This window comes from Erinaceus europaeus, chromosome 2, assembly GCF_950295315.1.
Source record: "Erinaceus europaeus chromosome 2, mEriEur2.1, whole genome shotgun sequence".
Taxonomy (NCBI): Eukaryota; Metazoa; Chordata; class Mammalia; order Eulipotyphla; family Erinaceidae; genus Erinaceus; species Erinaceus europaeus.
The window spans coordinates 190,904,556-190,913,702 of NC_080163.1; the positions used below are offsets into that span (position 1 = coordinate 190,904,556).

The 9,147-nt window shown below is 45.7% G+C and overlaps 1 pseudogene; it reads right to left on the reverse strand.

Moving 5' to 3' along the window:
* Window positions 1-1,524: 1,524 nt before the first annotated feature.
* Window positions 1,525-2,833, reverse strand: LOC103122323 (small ribosomal subunit protein eS4, X isoform-like; annotated as a pseudogene).
* Window positions 2,834-9,147: the final 6,314 nt, after the last annotated feature.

Below are 9,147 nucleotides of genomic sequence, written 5' to 3' on the forward strand. Positions count from 1 at the left end.
ATCATATTCCAGGACCTGAACCCTGATCCCCACCCTAAAGTCTTCTCTTTTGGTACAATATACCATTTATTATCCCTCCTTTCTGTTCTTTTTTCTGTTTTTCTTTTTGAAGTCCCCCACCCCCACCCAGTGCACTGACCAGCTCTGGATTATGCTGGTGTGGGGGATTAACCTGGGACTTCAGAGCCTCAGGCAGGGAGTGTCTTTGCATCTCCATTCTGGTATCTTCCTCTGTCCCTTTTCTAGTTTGGATACCACTAAGTGGGGTGCTGAGGCTCTGTGCCAGCACTAGGAAGCCAGGGTTGCCAGTAGCAATCCCTCCCACCCCCAACCTCCTCCCATTTGTTCTTCCTCTTTGATTTTAAAATACACTGAGAAATAGAGAGGAAGGGGTGAGATAGAGAGGTGGAGAGAAAGAGAGACCCCCGAAGACCTGCCTCACCTCTCCTCCCCCTGTAGGGGGGGAAGGAATGGGGCTCCATCCTGGTCCTTGTCCACGGAAATCTGGGAACTCCAGGAACCTGGTGCCTCACCTACATAAGCCTGGTGCTCTGCCCAGTGAAGCCTGTCTCCTGCCTCTCTCTAGCTCCTGGGAAGGAAGCTTCCAAGAAAAAGATCTTGTGAACAAACTGCAAACACCCTGCCCAAAGCAACTAATTCAGACCAAGGTGCAGTGCAGTGGGAGCAAGGCCCGCCCAGCAGGGGCCCTGCTGTTATGTCGCCGCCTTGTGGACACGGAGCAGAATGCACCTTATGGGAGACTAAAGCCAACTAAATAAAGGGCTCCCGTATTTCTCTGAATATTCTCTTCATTTTCTTTTTCTGACAGAGATCCAGGGAGAAAAACATACAGAGAAACACCAGAACACGGTCAGCTCAAGCTAATGGGGTTTGGGGGACTGAAACTGGGTTCCTGAAGCCACAGGCATGAAAGTCCATGACAAAACTTCTTAAAATAGCTTTAAGCCCAAGATCTTCTTATTTATAATATTTGTAATTTCTTGTATTATTATATTTAGCTATGGAGAGACAGAAAGAGAGAGAGAGAAAGAGAGTACGATACTAGTTATGTGGCTTTCTCAATGGGAGTTGAGCGGTAGCACAGTGGGTTAAGTGCAGGTGGCACAAAGCACAAGGACCGGCATAAGGATCCCAGTTCGAGCCCTGGCTCCCCACCTGCAGGGGAGTCGCTTTACAGGCGGTGAAGCAGGTCTGCAAGTGTCTATCTTTCTCTCTGCCTCTCTCTTCCCCTCCTCTCTCCATTTCTCTCTGTCCTGTCTAACAACGATGACATCAATGACAAGAACAATAATAACTTCAACAATAATAGAAAAAAACCAAAGGGAAATAAATAAAATTAAATAAATTAAGCATTCTCTAAGCCAAGGGCTTCTTTTGAAAATAGTTTAATTTTGTTACTATTTTGAGTACTGAGAGAGAGGTTTACAGTGAGAAAGATGATAACTACTAGGAATTTACTTTCCCCAAGCTCTCCTTTTTATTTACTATTTTCTTGTATTTTTTTTTCAAGAAAAAAATTTAGGTATTTATTTTAGATTAAGGCTTTATTTCGATGGAGAATTTTTACTTCAATTATCATTTAGAAAACATTTCACCCACTGCTCTGTCTGGCAGCCAGTGTTTTGTCTCTCTCTTCAGCAATAGTGAGGCGGATACCTTTTCCTCTAGGAAGAGAAATCCATGTTTTTTTGTTTTTTTTTTTAATATTTTATTTATTTATTAATGAGAAACATAGGAGGAGAGAGAAAGAACCAGGCATCACTCTGGTACATGTGCTGGCGGGGATCGAACTCAGGACCTCATGCTTGAGAGTCCAATGCTATTTCCACTGCGCCACCTCCCGGACCATGAGAAATCCATGGTTTATTGCCTTTGCCAGTAACAAAAATGTTGGCCAGGCGAGTGGCAAAGCTATTGCCGTTGGCATCCTTTACATGGACCACATCAAAAGAACCAGGATGCTTCTCTCTGTTGGTGATGACACCAATTCTTGCCAGGTTAGCACCTCCAGTCACCATGCACAAATCACCAGCGTCAAACTTGATGAACTCTGTGATTTTGCCAGTTTCCAAATCAATCTGAACGGTATCATTCACCTTGATGAGGGGATCAGGATAACGGGTAGTGTGAGCATCATGGGTCACCAGATGAGGATTCCTTTGGTGCCCACAAAGGTCTTCCTCACTTTGCACAACTTGTACTTAGCTTCCTCAGGTGTAATACGATGGACAGCAAAGTGACCCTTGGTGTCATAACAAGAGGAAAATTTTCACCAGGCTTGGCAATACTGATGACATCCATAAAGCCAGCAGGGTAGATTATATCAGTGCAGACCGTGCCATCAGTCCTAATGAACCTCTGCATGCATATATTCTTCACTTCGTCTCCTGTTAGAGCATATACTTAAGTCTGTTCCTCAGAAAAATCATGAGAGGAAGACACTCTCTCAGCTTGTGGGGTCCCGTGGAAGGATGAGGGTTCAAACACCCCAGTGAGTTTATCCAGCATCCGATGCTTTGGAGCAGCCACATGTTTTAGGTGTTTCTTGGGACCACGAGTCATGGCTTAAGAATAACTTTGATGTTTTAGAAAATGTTTTTGTTAATTTCCAGGCTTATGGAATTACAGTGTCACTCACTGCAGATCATCAATATCTTTTCCATAGAAGGTAGTTTCTGCATCTTACTGTGGTGCTTATTTTGCAATATATACAAATAATGAGTCATTATATCATATACCGTGTCCTTTCCCAGAGGCCCAGCTGAGGCGTTGGGGGGAACTTCCCTTGGCCGAATAACCAATCTTCCCCTTTATTTACTATTTTCTTTTATTCTTATGTTTAGTAGTGAAAGCTAGAGATACAGAGAGATGGGCAGGGGTAGATATCATAACACTGATGCCAAGAGACTCTCCTACCTGGAGTTCTGTAGTTCCTGTCTCACCATGAGGCAGGGCTGAGCAAGGCTCTGGTAAAAATAATAAATAAATAAATAAATAAATAAATAAATAAGAGAGTAACAGCAGAGCACTGTTTATGCTGGAGAGCTGAGATGCAACCTGAACCTTGAAACCTCAGGCATGAAAGCTTTTTACTTAACCAGTAAACTATCTCCCTGGTCCCCAAGGGCTTCTTTCAACAGGAGCCCACAGACTGTTGGTTCAGGCCCAGAATGGAGCAGCCTGCCACATAGCTCAATGCAGGACAGTGATGCTGACACCTGAGAGCCCCAGTTCCATTCCCGGCCCTTCCCAGGCCTAACTGCTGTGACCCCCTGTCTTGACTGACTTGGCTAAATATACAAACCTGTTTTCCCCCTGTAGAAAAGAGTGACTTCCTGGGCCAGGAGGTGACATGCCTGGTTAAGTGCTCACACCATAGTGCCCAGGACCCGGGGTTCGAGCCCCTATTCCCCACCTGCAGGGGGAAAGCTTCACAAGTGGTGAAGCAGGGCTGCAGGTATCTGTCTCTCTCCCTCTCTATCTCCCCTCACCTCTCAATTTATTATTTTAATAAATAAATAAAATACATATAAAGAAAAGAATAGAGGGTGGGGCATAGCATTATGGTTATGCAAAGAGACTTTCATGGCTGAGGCTCTCAAGTCCCAGGTTCAATCCCCCACACTGCCATAAGCCAGAGTGAAGTAATGCTCTGTTAAAGAAGAAGGAGGAGGAAGAGGAGGAGGAGGAGGAGGAGGAGGAGGAGGAGAAGGAGGAGGAAAGAAGGAGAAGAAGAAAAAAAAAGAGTAGAGCGGCTTCCTGTGCAGCACGGCAAATGCAAACCCTCCACATCCCTGGCTGGCAAAGAGGAGCCTCACTCCCCCTCCACCCCTTGCAGTGGCCAACCTCCGCTCCTGCACATGGAGTTTCCATTTTCTTTCCCTTTTTTAAAAAAAAGATTTTTATTTATTTATTCATAAGAAAGATAGGAGGAGAAAGAGAACCAGATATCACTGTGGAACTCAGGACCTCATGCTTGAGAGTCGAATGCCTTATCTAGCGTGTCACCTCCCGGATCATGAGTTTCAATTGTCCTAGCAAAGAGCAATCTTCAAACCAAGTGGATTTCTTCTCTTTTTCTTTCTTTCTTTTTTTTTTTTTGCATTTAAAATTTTTTTAATTTATTTTCCCTTTTGTTGCCCTTGTTTTTTCATTGTTGTAGTTATTGTTGTTGTTGTTATTGATATCATTGTTGTTGGATAGGACAGAGAGAAATGGGGAGAGGAGGGTAAGAGACAGAGAGGGGGAGAGAAAGATAGACACCTACAGACCTGCTTCACTGACTGTGATGAGACTCCCCTGCAGGTGGGGAGCCAGAGGATCAAACCGGGATCCTTACGCCGGTCCTTACTCTGTGCTGCCTGAACTTAACCCGCTGTGCTAGCACCCGACTCCCACCAACATGATTTCTCTATCTCTGACTTTCTTTCAAAATGGCATCAATTTAGGATACAACATTTTCAAGATGTTATTTATTACCTATCACACACCAACAGGGAGTGGGAGAGAGACAGAGAGAGAGAGAAACAGAACATTTCTTGCTCAGACAAATGTCAGAGGAACTCAGACATCACCACCCAAGGCCCTGTGCACTGACCCACCTCCTGGGACACCAGAGACCTTTATATCAATGACAGGGGCAGCAAAGAGCCTTCCTGGGTCAACAGCCCCAAGGAAATGAGCCTCTTTGAAGGATTCTGGCTGGTGTGCCCTCCATCCTGACCCCAGGCACTGTGCACAGCTTGGAAACTTTGAGGCAGTTTCTGCTTGCTGGCCCAATGACAAGCACCGGCCCTGTGCTTCATTCTACCAGTTCGATCCCCAGCACCAGCTCTGAGGGTTCCTCATATGTGTTTTGCCCCTCCCTTTTTTCTATTCCTTTCTTTCTTCCTTTCTTTCATCTCTTCTTGTTTGTACCTTTTTAAAATTCTTTTTTTATATATATTTATTTTATTTATTTATTCCCTTTTGTTACCCTTGTTGTTTTTTATTGTTGTAGTTATTATTGTTGTTGTCGTTGTTGGATAGGACAGAGAGAAATGGAGAGAGGAGGGGAAGACAGAGAGGGGGAGAGAAAGATAAGACACCTGCAGACCTGCTTCACTGCCTGTGAAGCGACTCCCCTGCAGGTGGGGAGCCGGGGTTCGAACCGGGATCCTTATGCCGGTCCTTGTGCTTTGCGCCACCTGCGCTTAACCCGCTGCACTACAGCCCAACTCCCCTTTTTTAAAATTCTTATCCAAGCACTTTTATGTGTCAAGTGTTTTTCTATTTTCTTAATGGGAGATGAATGGCTTAGAGTCAACAGTAAAATACAGTACTTTGTACATTTGTCAGTTTTCCACATATCAGTTCAACACCTTGTAGGTCCTCCTCTGCCATCATGTTCCAGGACCTGAACCCTGGACCCTGAACCCCACCCTGGAATCTTCTCCTTTCTTACAACATGACACTGTTTATATACTTCATTCCCACTTTCCGTTCTTTTTTTTTTAACCAGTGAACAGATCAGCTCTGGCTTATGCTGGTGCTGAGGATTAAACCTAGGACTTTAAGCCTCAGGCAGGAGAGTGTCTTGCATCACCATTCTGGTATCTACTGCCACCCCCTTTTCTAGTTTGGATGCCACTAGGCTGACTGCTGAGGCTCTGTGCCAGCACTAGGAAGCCAGGGCTGCCGGCAGCATTCCCACCCTCTGACCCTCTCCCCCAACCTCCTCCCATTTTTTTTTCCTCTTTGATTTTAAAATACACTGAGAAATTGAGAGCAGGTGATGAGATAGAGAGGTGGGGAATGAACTCACCTCTCCTCCTCCTGCAAGTGGGAAATGGACTGGGCTCCAGCCTTGGCCCTTGTGTATGGAAGTCTGGGAACTCCAGCGGGTTCCCCACCACCCAGCAGCCCAGCACAGGTGCTCACATTGCTTTTATCTTGGAAGGGAGTTAGAGCAGGCCAGGAGACAGAAGGGGACTGACCCATGGCACAGACACGGGGGGAGCAAAGGCAGAGCTCCAGGACCCTCTGTCTCTGTGGACACCCCACCAGGACAGGGAACCTGGCGCCTCACCTACTAAGCCTGCTGCTCTGCCCAGTGAAGCCTGTCTCCTGCCTCTCTCTAGCTCCTGGGAAGGAAGCTCCCAAGAAAAGATCCTGTGAGCAGACTGCAAACACCCTGCCCAAAGCAACTAGTTCAGACCAAGGCGCAGTGCAGTGGGAGCAAGGCCCGCCCAGCAGGGGCCCTGCTGTGTTATGTCGCCGCCTTGTGGACACGGAGCAGAATGCACCTTACGGGAGACTAGAGCCAACTAAAGGGCTCCCGTATTTCTCTGAATATTCTCTACATTTTCTTTTTCTGACATAGATCCAGGGAGAAAAACATACAGAGAAACACCAGAACACTGTCAGCTCAAGCTAATGGGGTTTGGGGGACTGAAATTGGGTACTTGAAGCCACAGGCATGAAAGTCCATGGCAGAACTCCTTCAGATAGCTCTTAAGCCCAAGATCTTATTTTTTATAACTTTCTTCTTAATTTTGTAACTTCTTGTATTATTATACTAGGTATGGAAGACAGAAAGAGAGAGAAGGAAGAGAGACATAGAGAGAGAATGATGCTAGCTATGAAGCTATCTCACAACCAAGGTCTTTTTTTCCCCTTTTGTTGCCTTTGTTTTTTATTGTTGTGGTGGTGATTATTATTGTTGTTATTGATGTCATTGTTGTTGGATAGGACAGAGAGAAATGGAGAGAGGAGGGGAAGACAGAGAGGGGGAGAGAAAGACAGACACCTGCAGACCTGCTTCACCGTTAGTGAAGCGACTCCCCTACAGTGGGGAGCCGGGGGCTCGAACAGGTATCCTTGCGCTGGTCCTTGCGCTTCAGGCCATGTGCCTTTAACCCGCAGCAGCACTATCATTAACCCCCTACAAGGACTTTCTTTTAAAATATTTGTACTTTACTTTGCTGTTATTTTGAGTAGAGAGACAGGTTTACAGAAAGATAATTACTAAAAAGTCACTTTCACTCAAGCTCTCCTTTTTACTTACTATTTTTTCATATTTGATTTTATTCTTATGTTTACTAATGAAAAGTATGGGCAGGGGTAGATATCATAATGCTGATGCAAAGAGACTCTCCTACCTGGAGTTCTGTGGTTCCTGCCTCACCATGATGCAGGGCTGAGCAAGGCTCTGGTAAAGAAAGAAATAAACAAGTATAACTCAAAGACTGAGAGCAGAGCACTGCTCAGCTCAGGCTGTTGGAGGAGAGCTCGGGATCAACGTGAAGCCTTGGAACCTCAGGCATGAAAGCTTTTTACTTAACCAGTAAACTATCTCCCTGGTCCCCAAGGGTTTCTTTCAACAGGAGCCCACAGACTGTTGGTTCAGGCCCAGAATGGAGCAGCCTGACACATGGCTCAATGTAGGACAGTGATGCTGACACCTGAGAGTCCCAGTTCCATTCCCAGGCCCAACTGCTGTGCCACCCTGTCTTGACTGACTTGGCTAAATATACAAACCTGTTTTCCCCCTGCAGAAAAGAGTGACTTCCTGGGCCAGGAGATAGCATGCCTGTTTAAGTGCTCACACCATAGTGCCCAAGAACCTGGGTTCGAGCCTGTGGTCCACAACTGCCAGGAGAAAGTTTCACGAGTGGTGCAGCAGGACTGCAGGTGTCTGTCTCCCTCTCTGTCTCCCCTCCCCTCTCAATTTCTCTCTGTGTCTATCTAAAATAAATAAGTAAAATATATATAAAGAATACAGAGCTGGGCGGTAGCGCAGCGGGTTAAGCGCATGTGGCACAAAGCAAAGGACCGGAGTAAGGATACTGGTTCGAGCCCCCGGCTCCCCACCTGCAGGGGAGTCGTTTCACAGGTGGTGAAGCAGGTCTGCAGGTGTCTATCTTTCTCTCCCCCTCTCTGTCTTCCCCTCCTCTCTCCATTTCTCTCTGTCCTATCCAACAATGACAACATCAATAACAACAACAATAAAACAACCCAGGCAAGAAAAGGGAATAAATAAATATTAATTTTTTTTTTTTAAAAAAGAGTAGAGCGGCTTCCTGTGCAGCATGGCAAATGCAAACCCTCCACATCCCTGGCCAGCAAAGAGGAGCCTCACTCCCCTTCCACCCCTTGCAGGGGCCAAACTCCGCTCCGGACATGGAGTTTCCGTTTTCTTCTCCCCCTCATTTTAAAAGATTTTTATTTATGTTCTCATGAGAAAGATAGGAGGAGAGAGAGAGAACCAGACATCACTGTGGTACATGTGCTGCGGAGACTGAACTCAGGACCTCCGGACTGAGAATCCAGTTTTTTATCCACTGTGCCACCTCCCGGACCATGAGTTTCCATTGTCCTAGCAAAGACCAATCTTCAAACCAACATGATTTCTCCCCCCCCCTCTCTCTCTCTGACTTTCTTTCAAAATGGCATCAATTTAGGATGCAACATTTTCAAGATGTTATTTATTACCTATCACACACCAACATGGAGAGGGAGGGAGACACAGAAACAGAACATTTCTTGCTCAGACAAATGTCAGAGGAACTCAGACATTATCACCCAAGGCCCTGTGCACTGACCCACCTTCTGGGACACCAGAGACCTTTATATCAATGACAGGGGCAGCTCAGAGCCTTCCTGGGTCAACAACCCCAAGGGAATGAATCCCCTTGAAGGATTCTGGCTGGTGTGACCTCCAGGCTGACCCCAGGCACTGTGCACAGCTTGGAAACTTTGAGGCAGTTTCTGCTTGCTGGCCCAATGACAAGCACCAGCCCTGTCTTTCATTTCAGTTCAGTCCCCAGCACCATTTGTAAGGATTTGTATATGTGCTTTCCCCGTTCATTGTTTCTATTCCTTTCTTTCTTTCTTTGATCTCTTCTTGTTTTTAACTTGTTTCAAAAATTATTATCCATAGCAATTTTATTGTCTTTTTGGTCAAGTATTTTTCTAATTTATTTATTGAGAGATTAATGGATTAGAGTCAAGAGTAGAAATACAGTAGTTTGTACACCTCTCAGTTTTCCACACAGCAATTCAACGACTTTTCGGTCCTGCTCTGCCATCATGTTCCAGAACCTGATCCTGAGGACTTCCTTTACTCGTATTATAATCCCCCTTCAA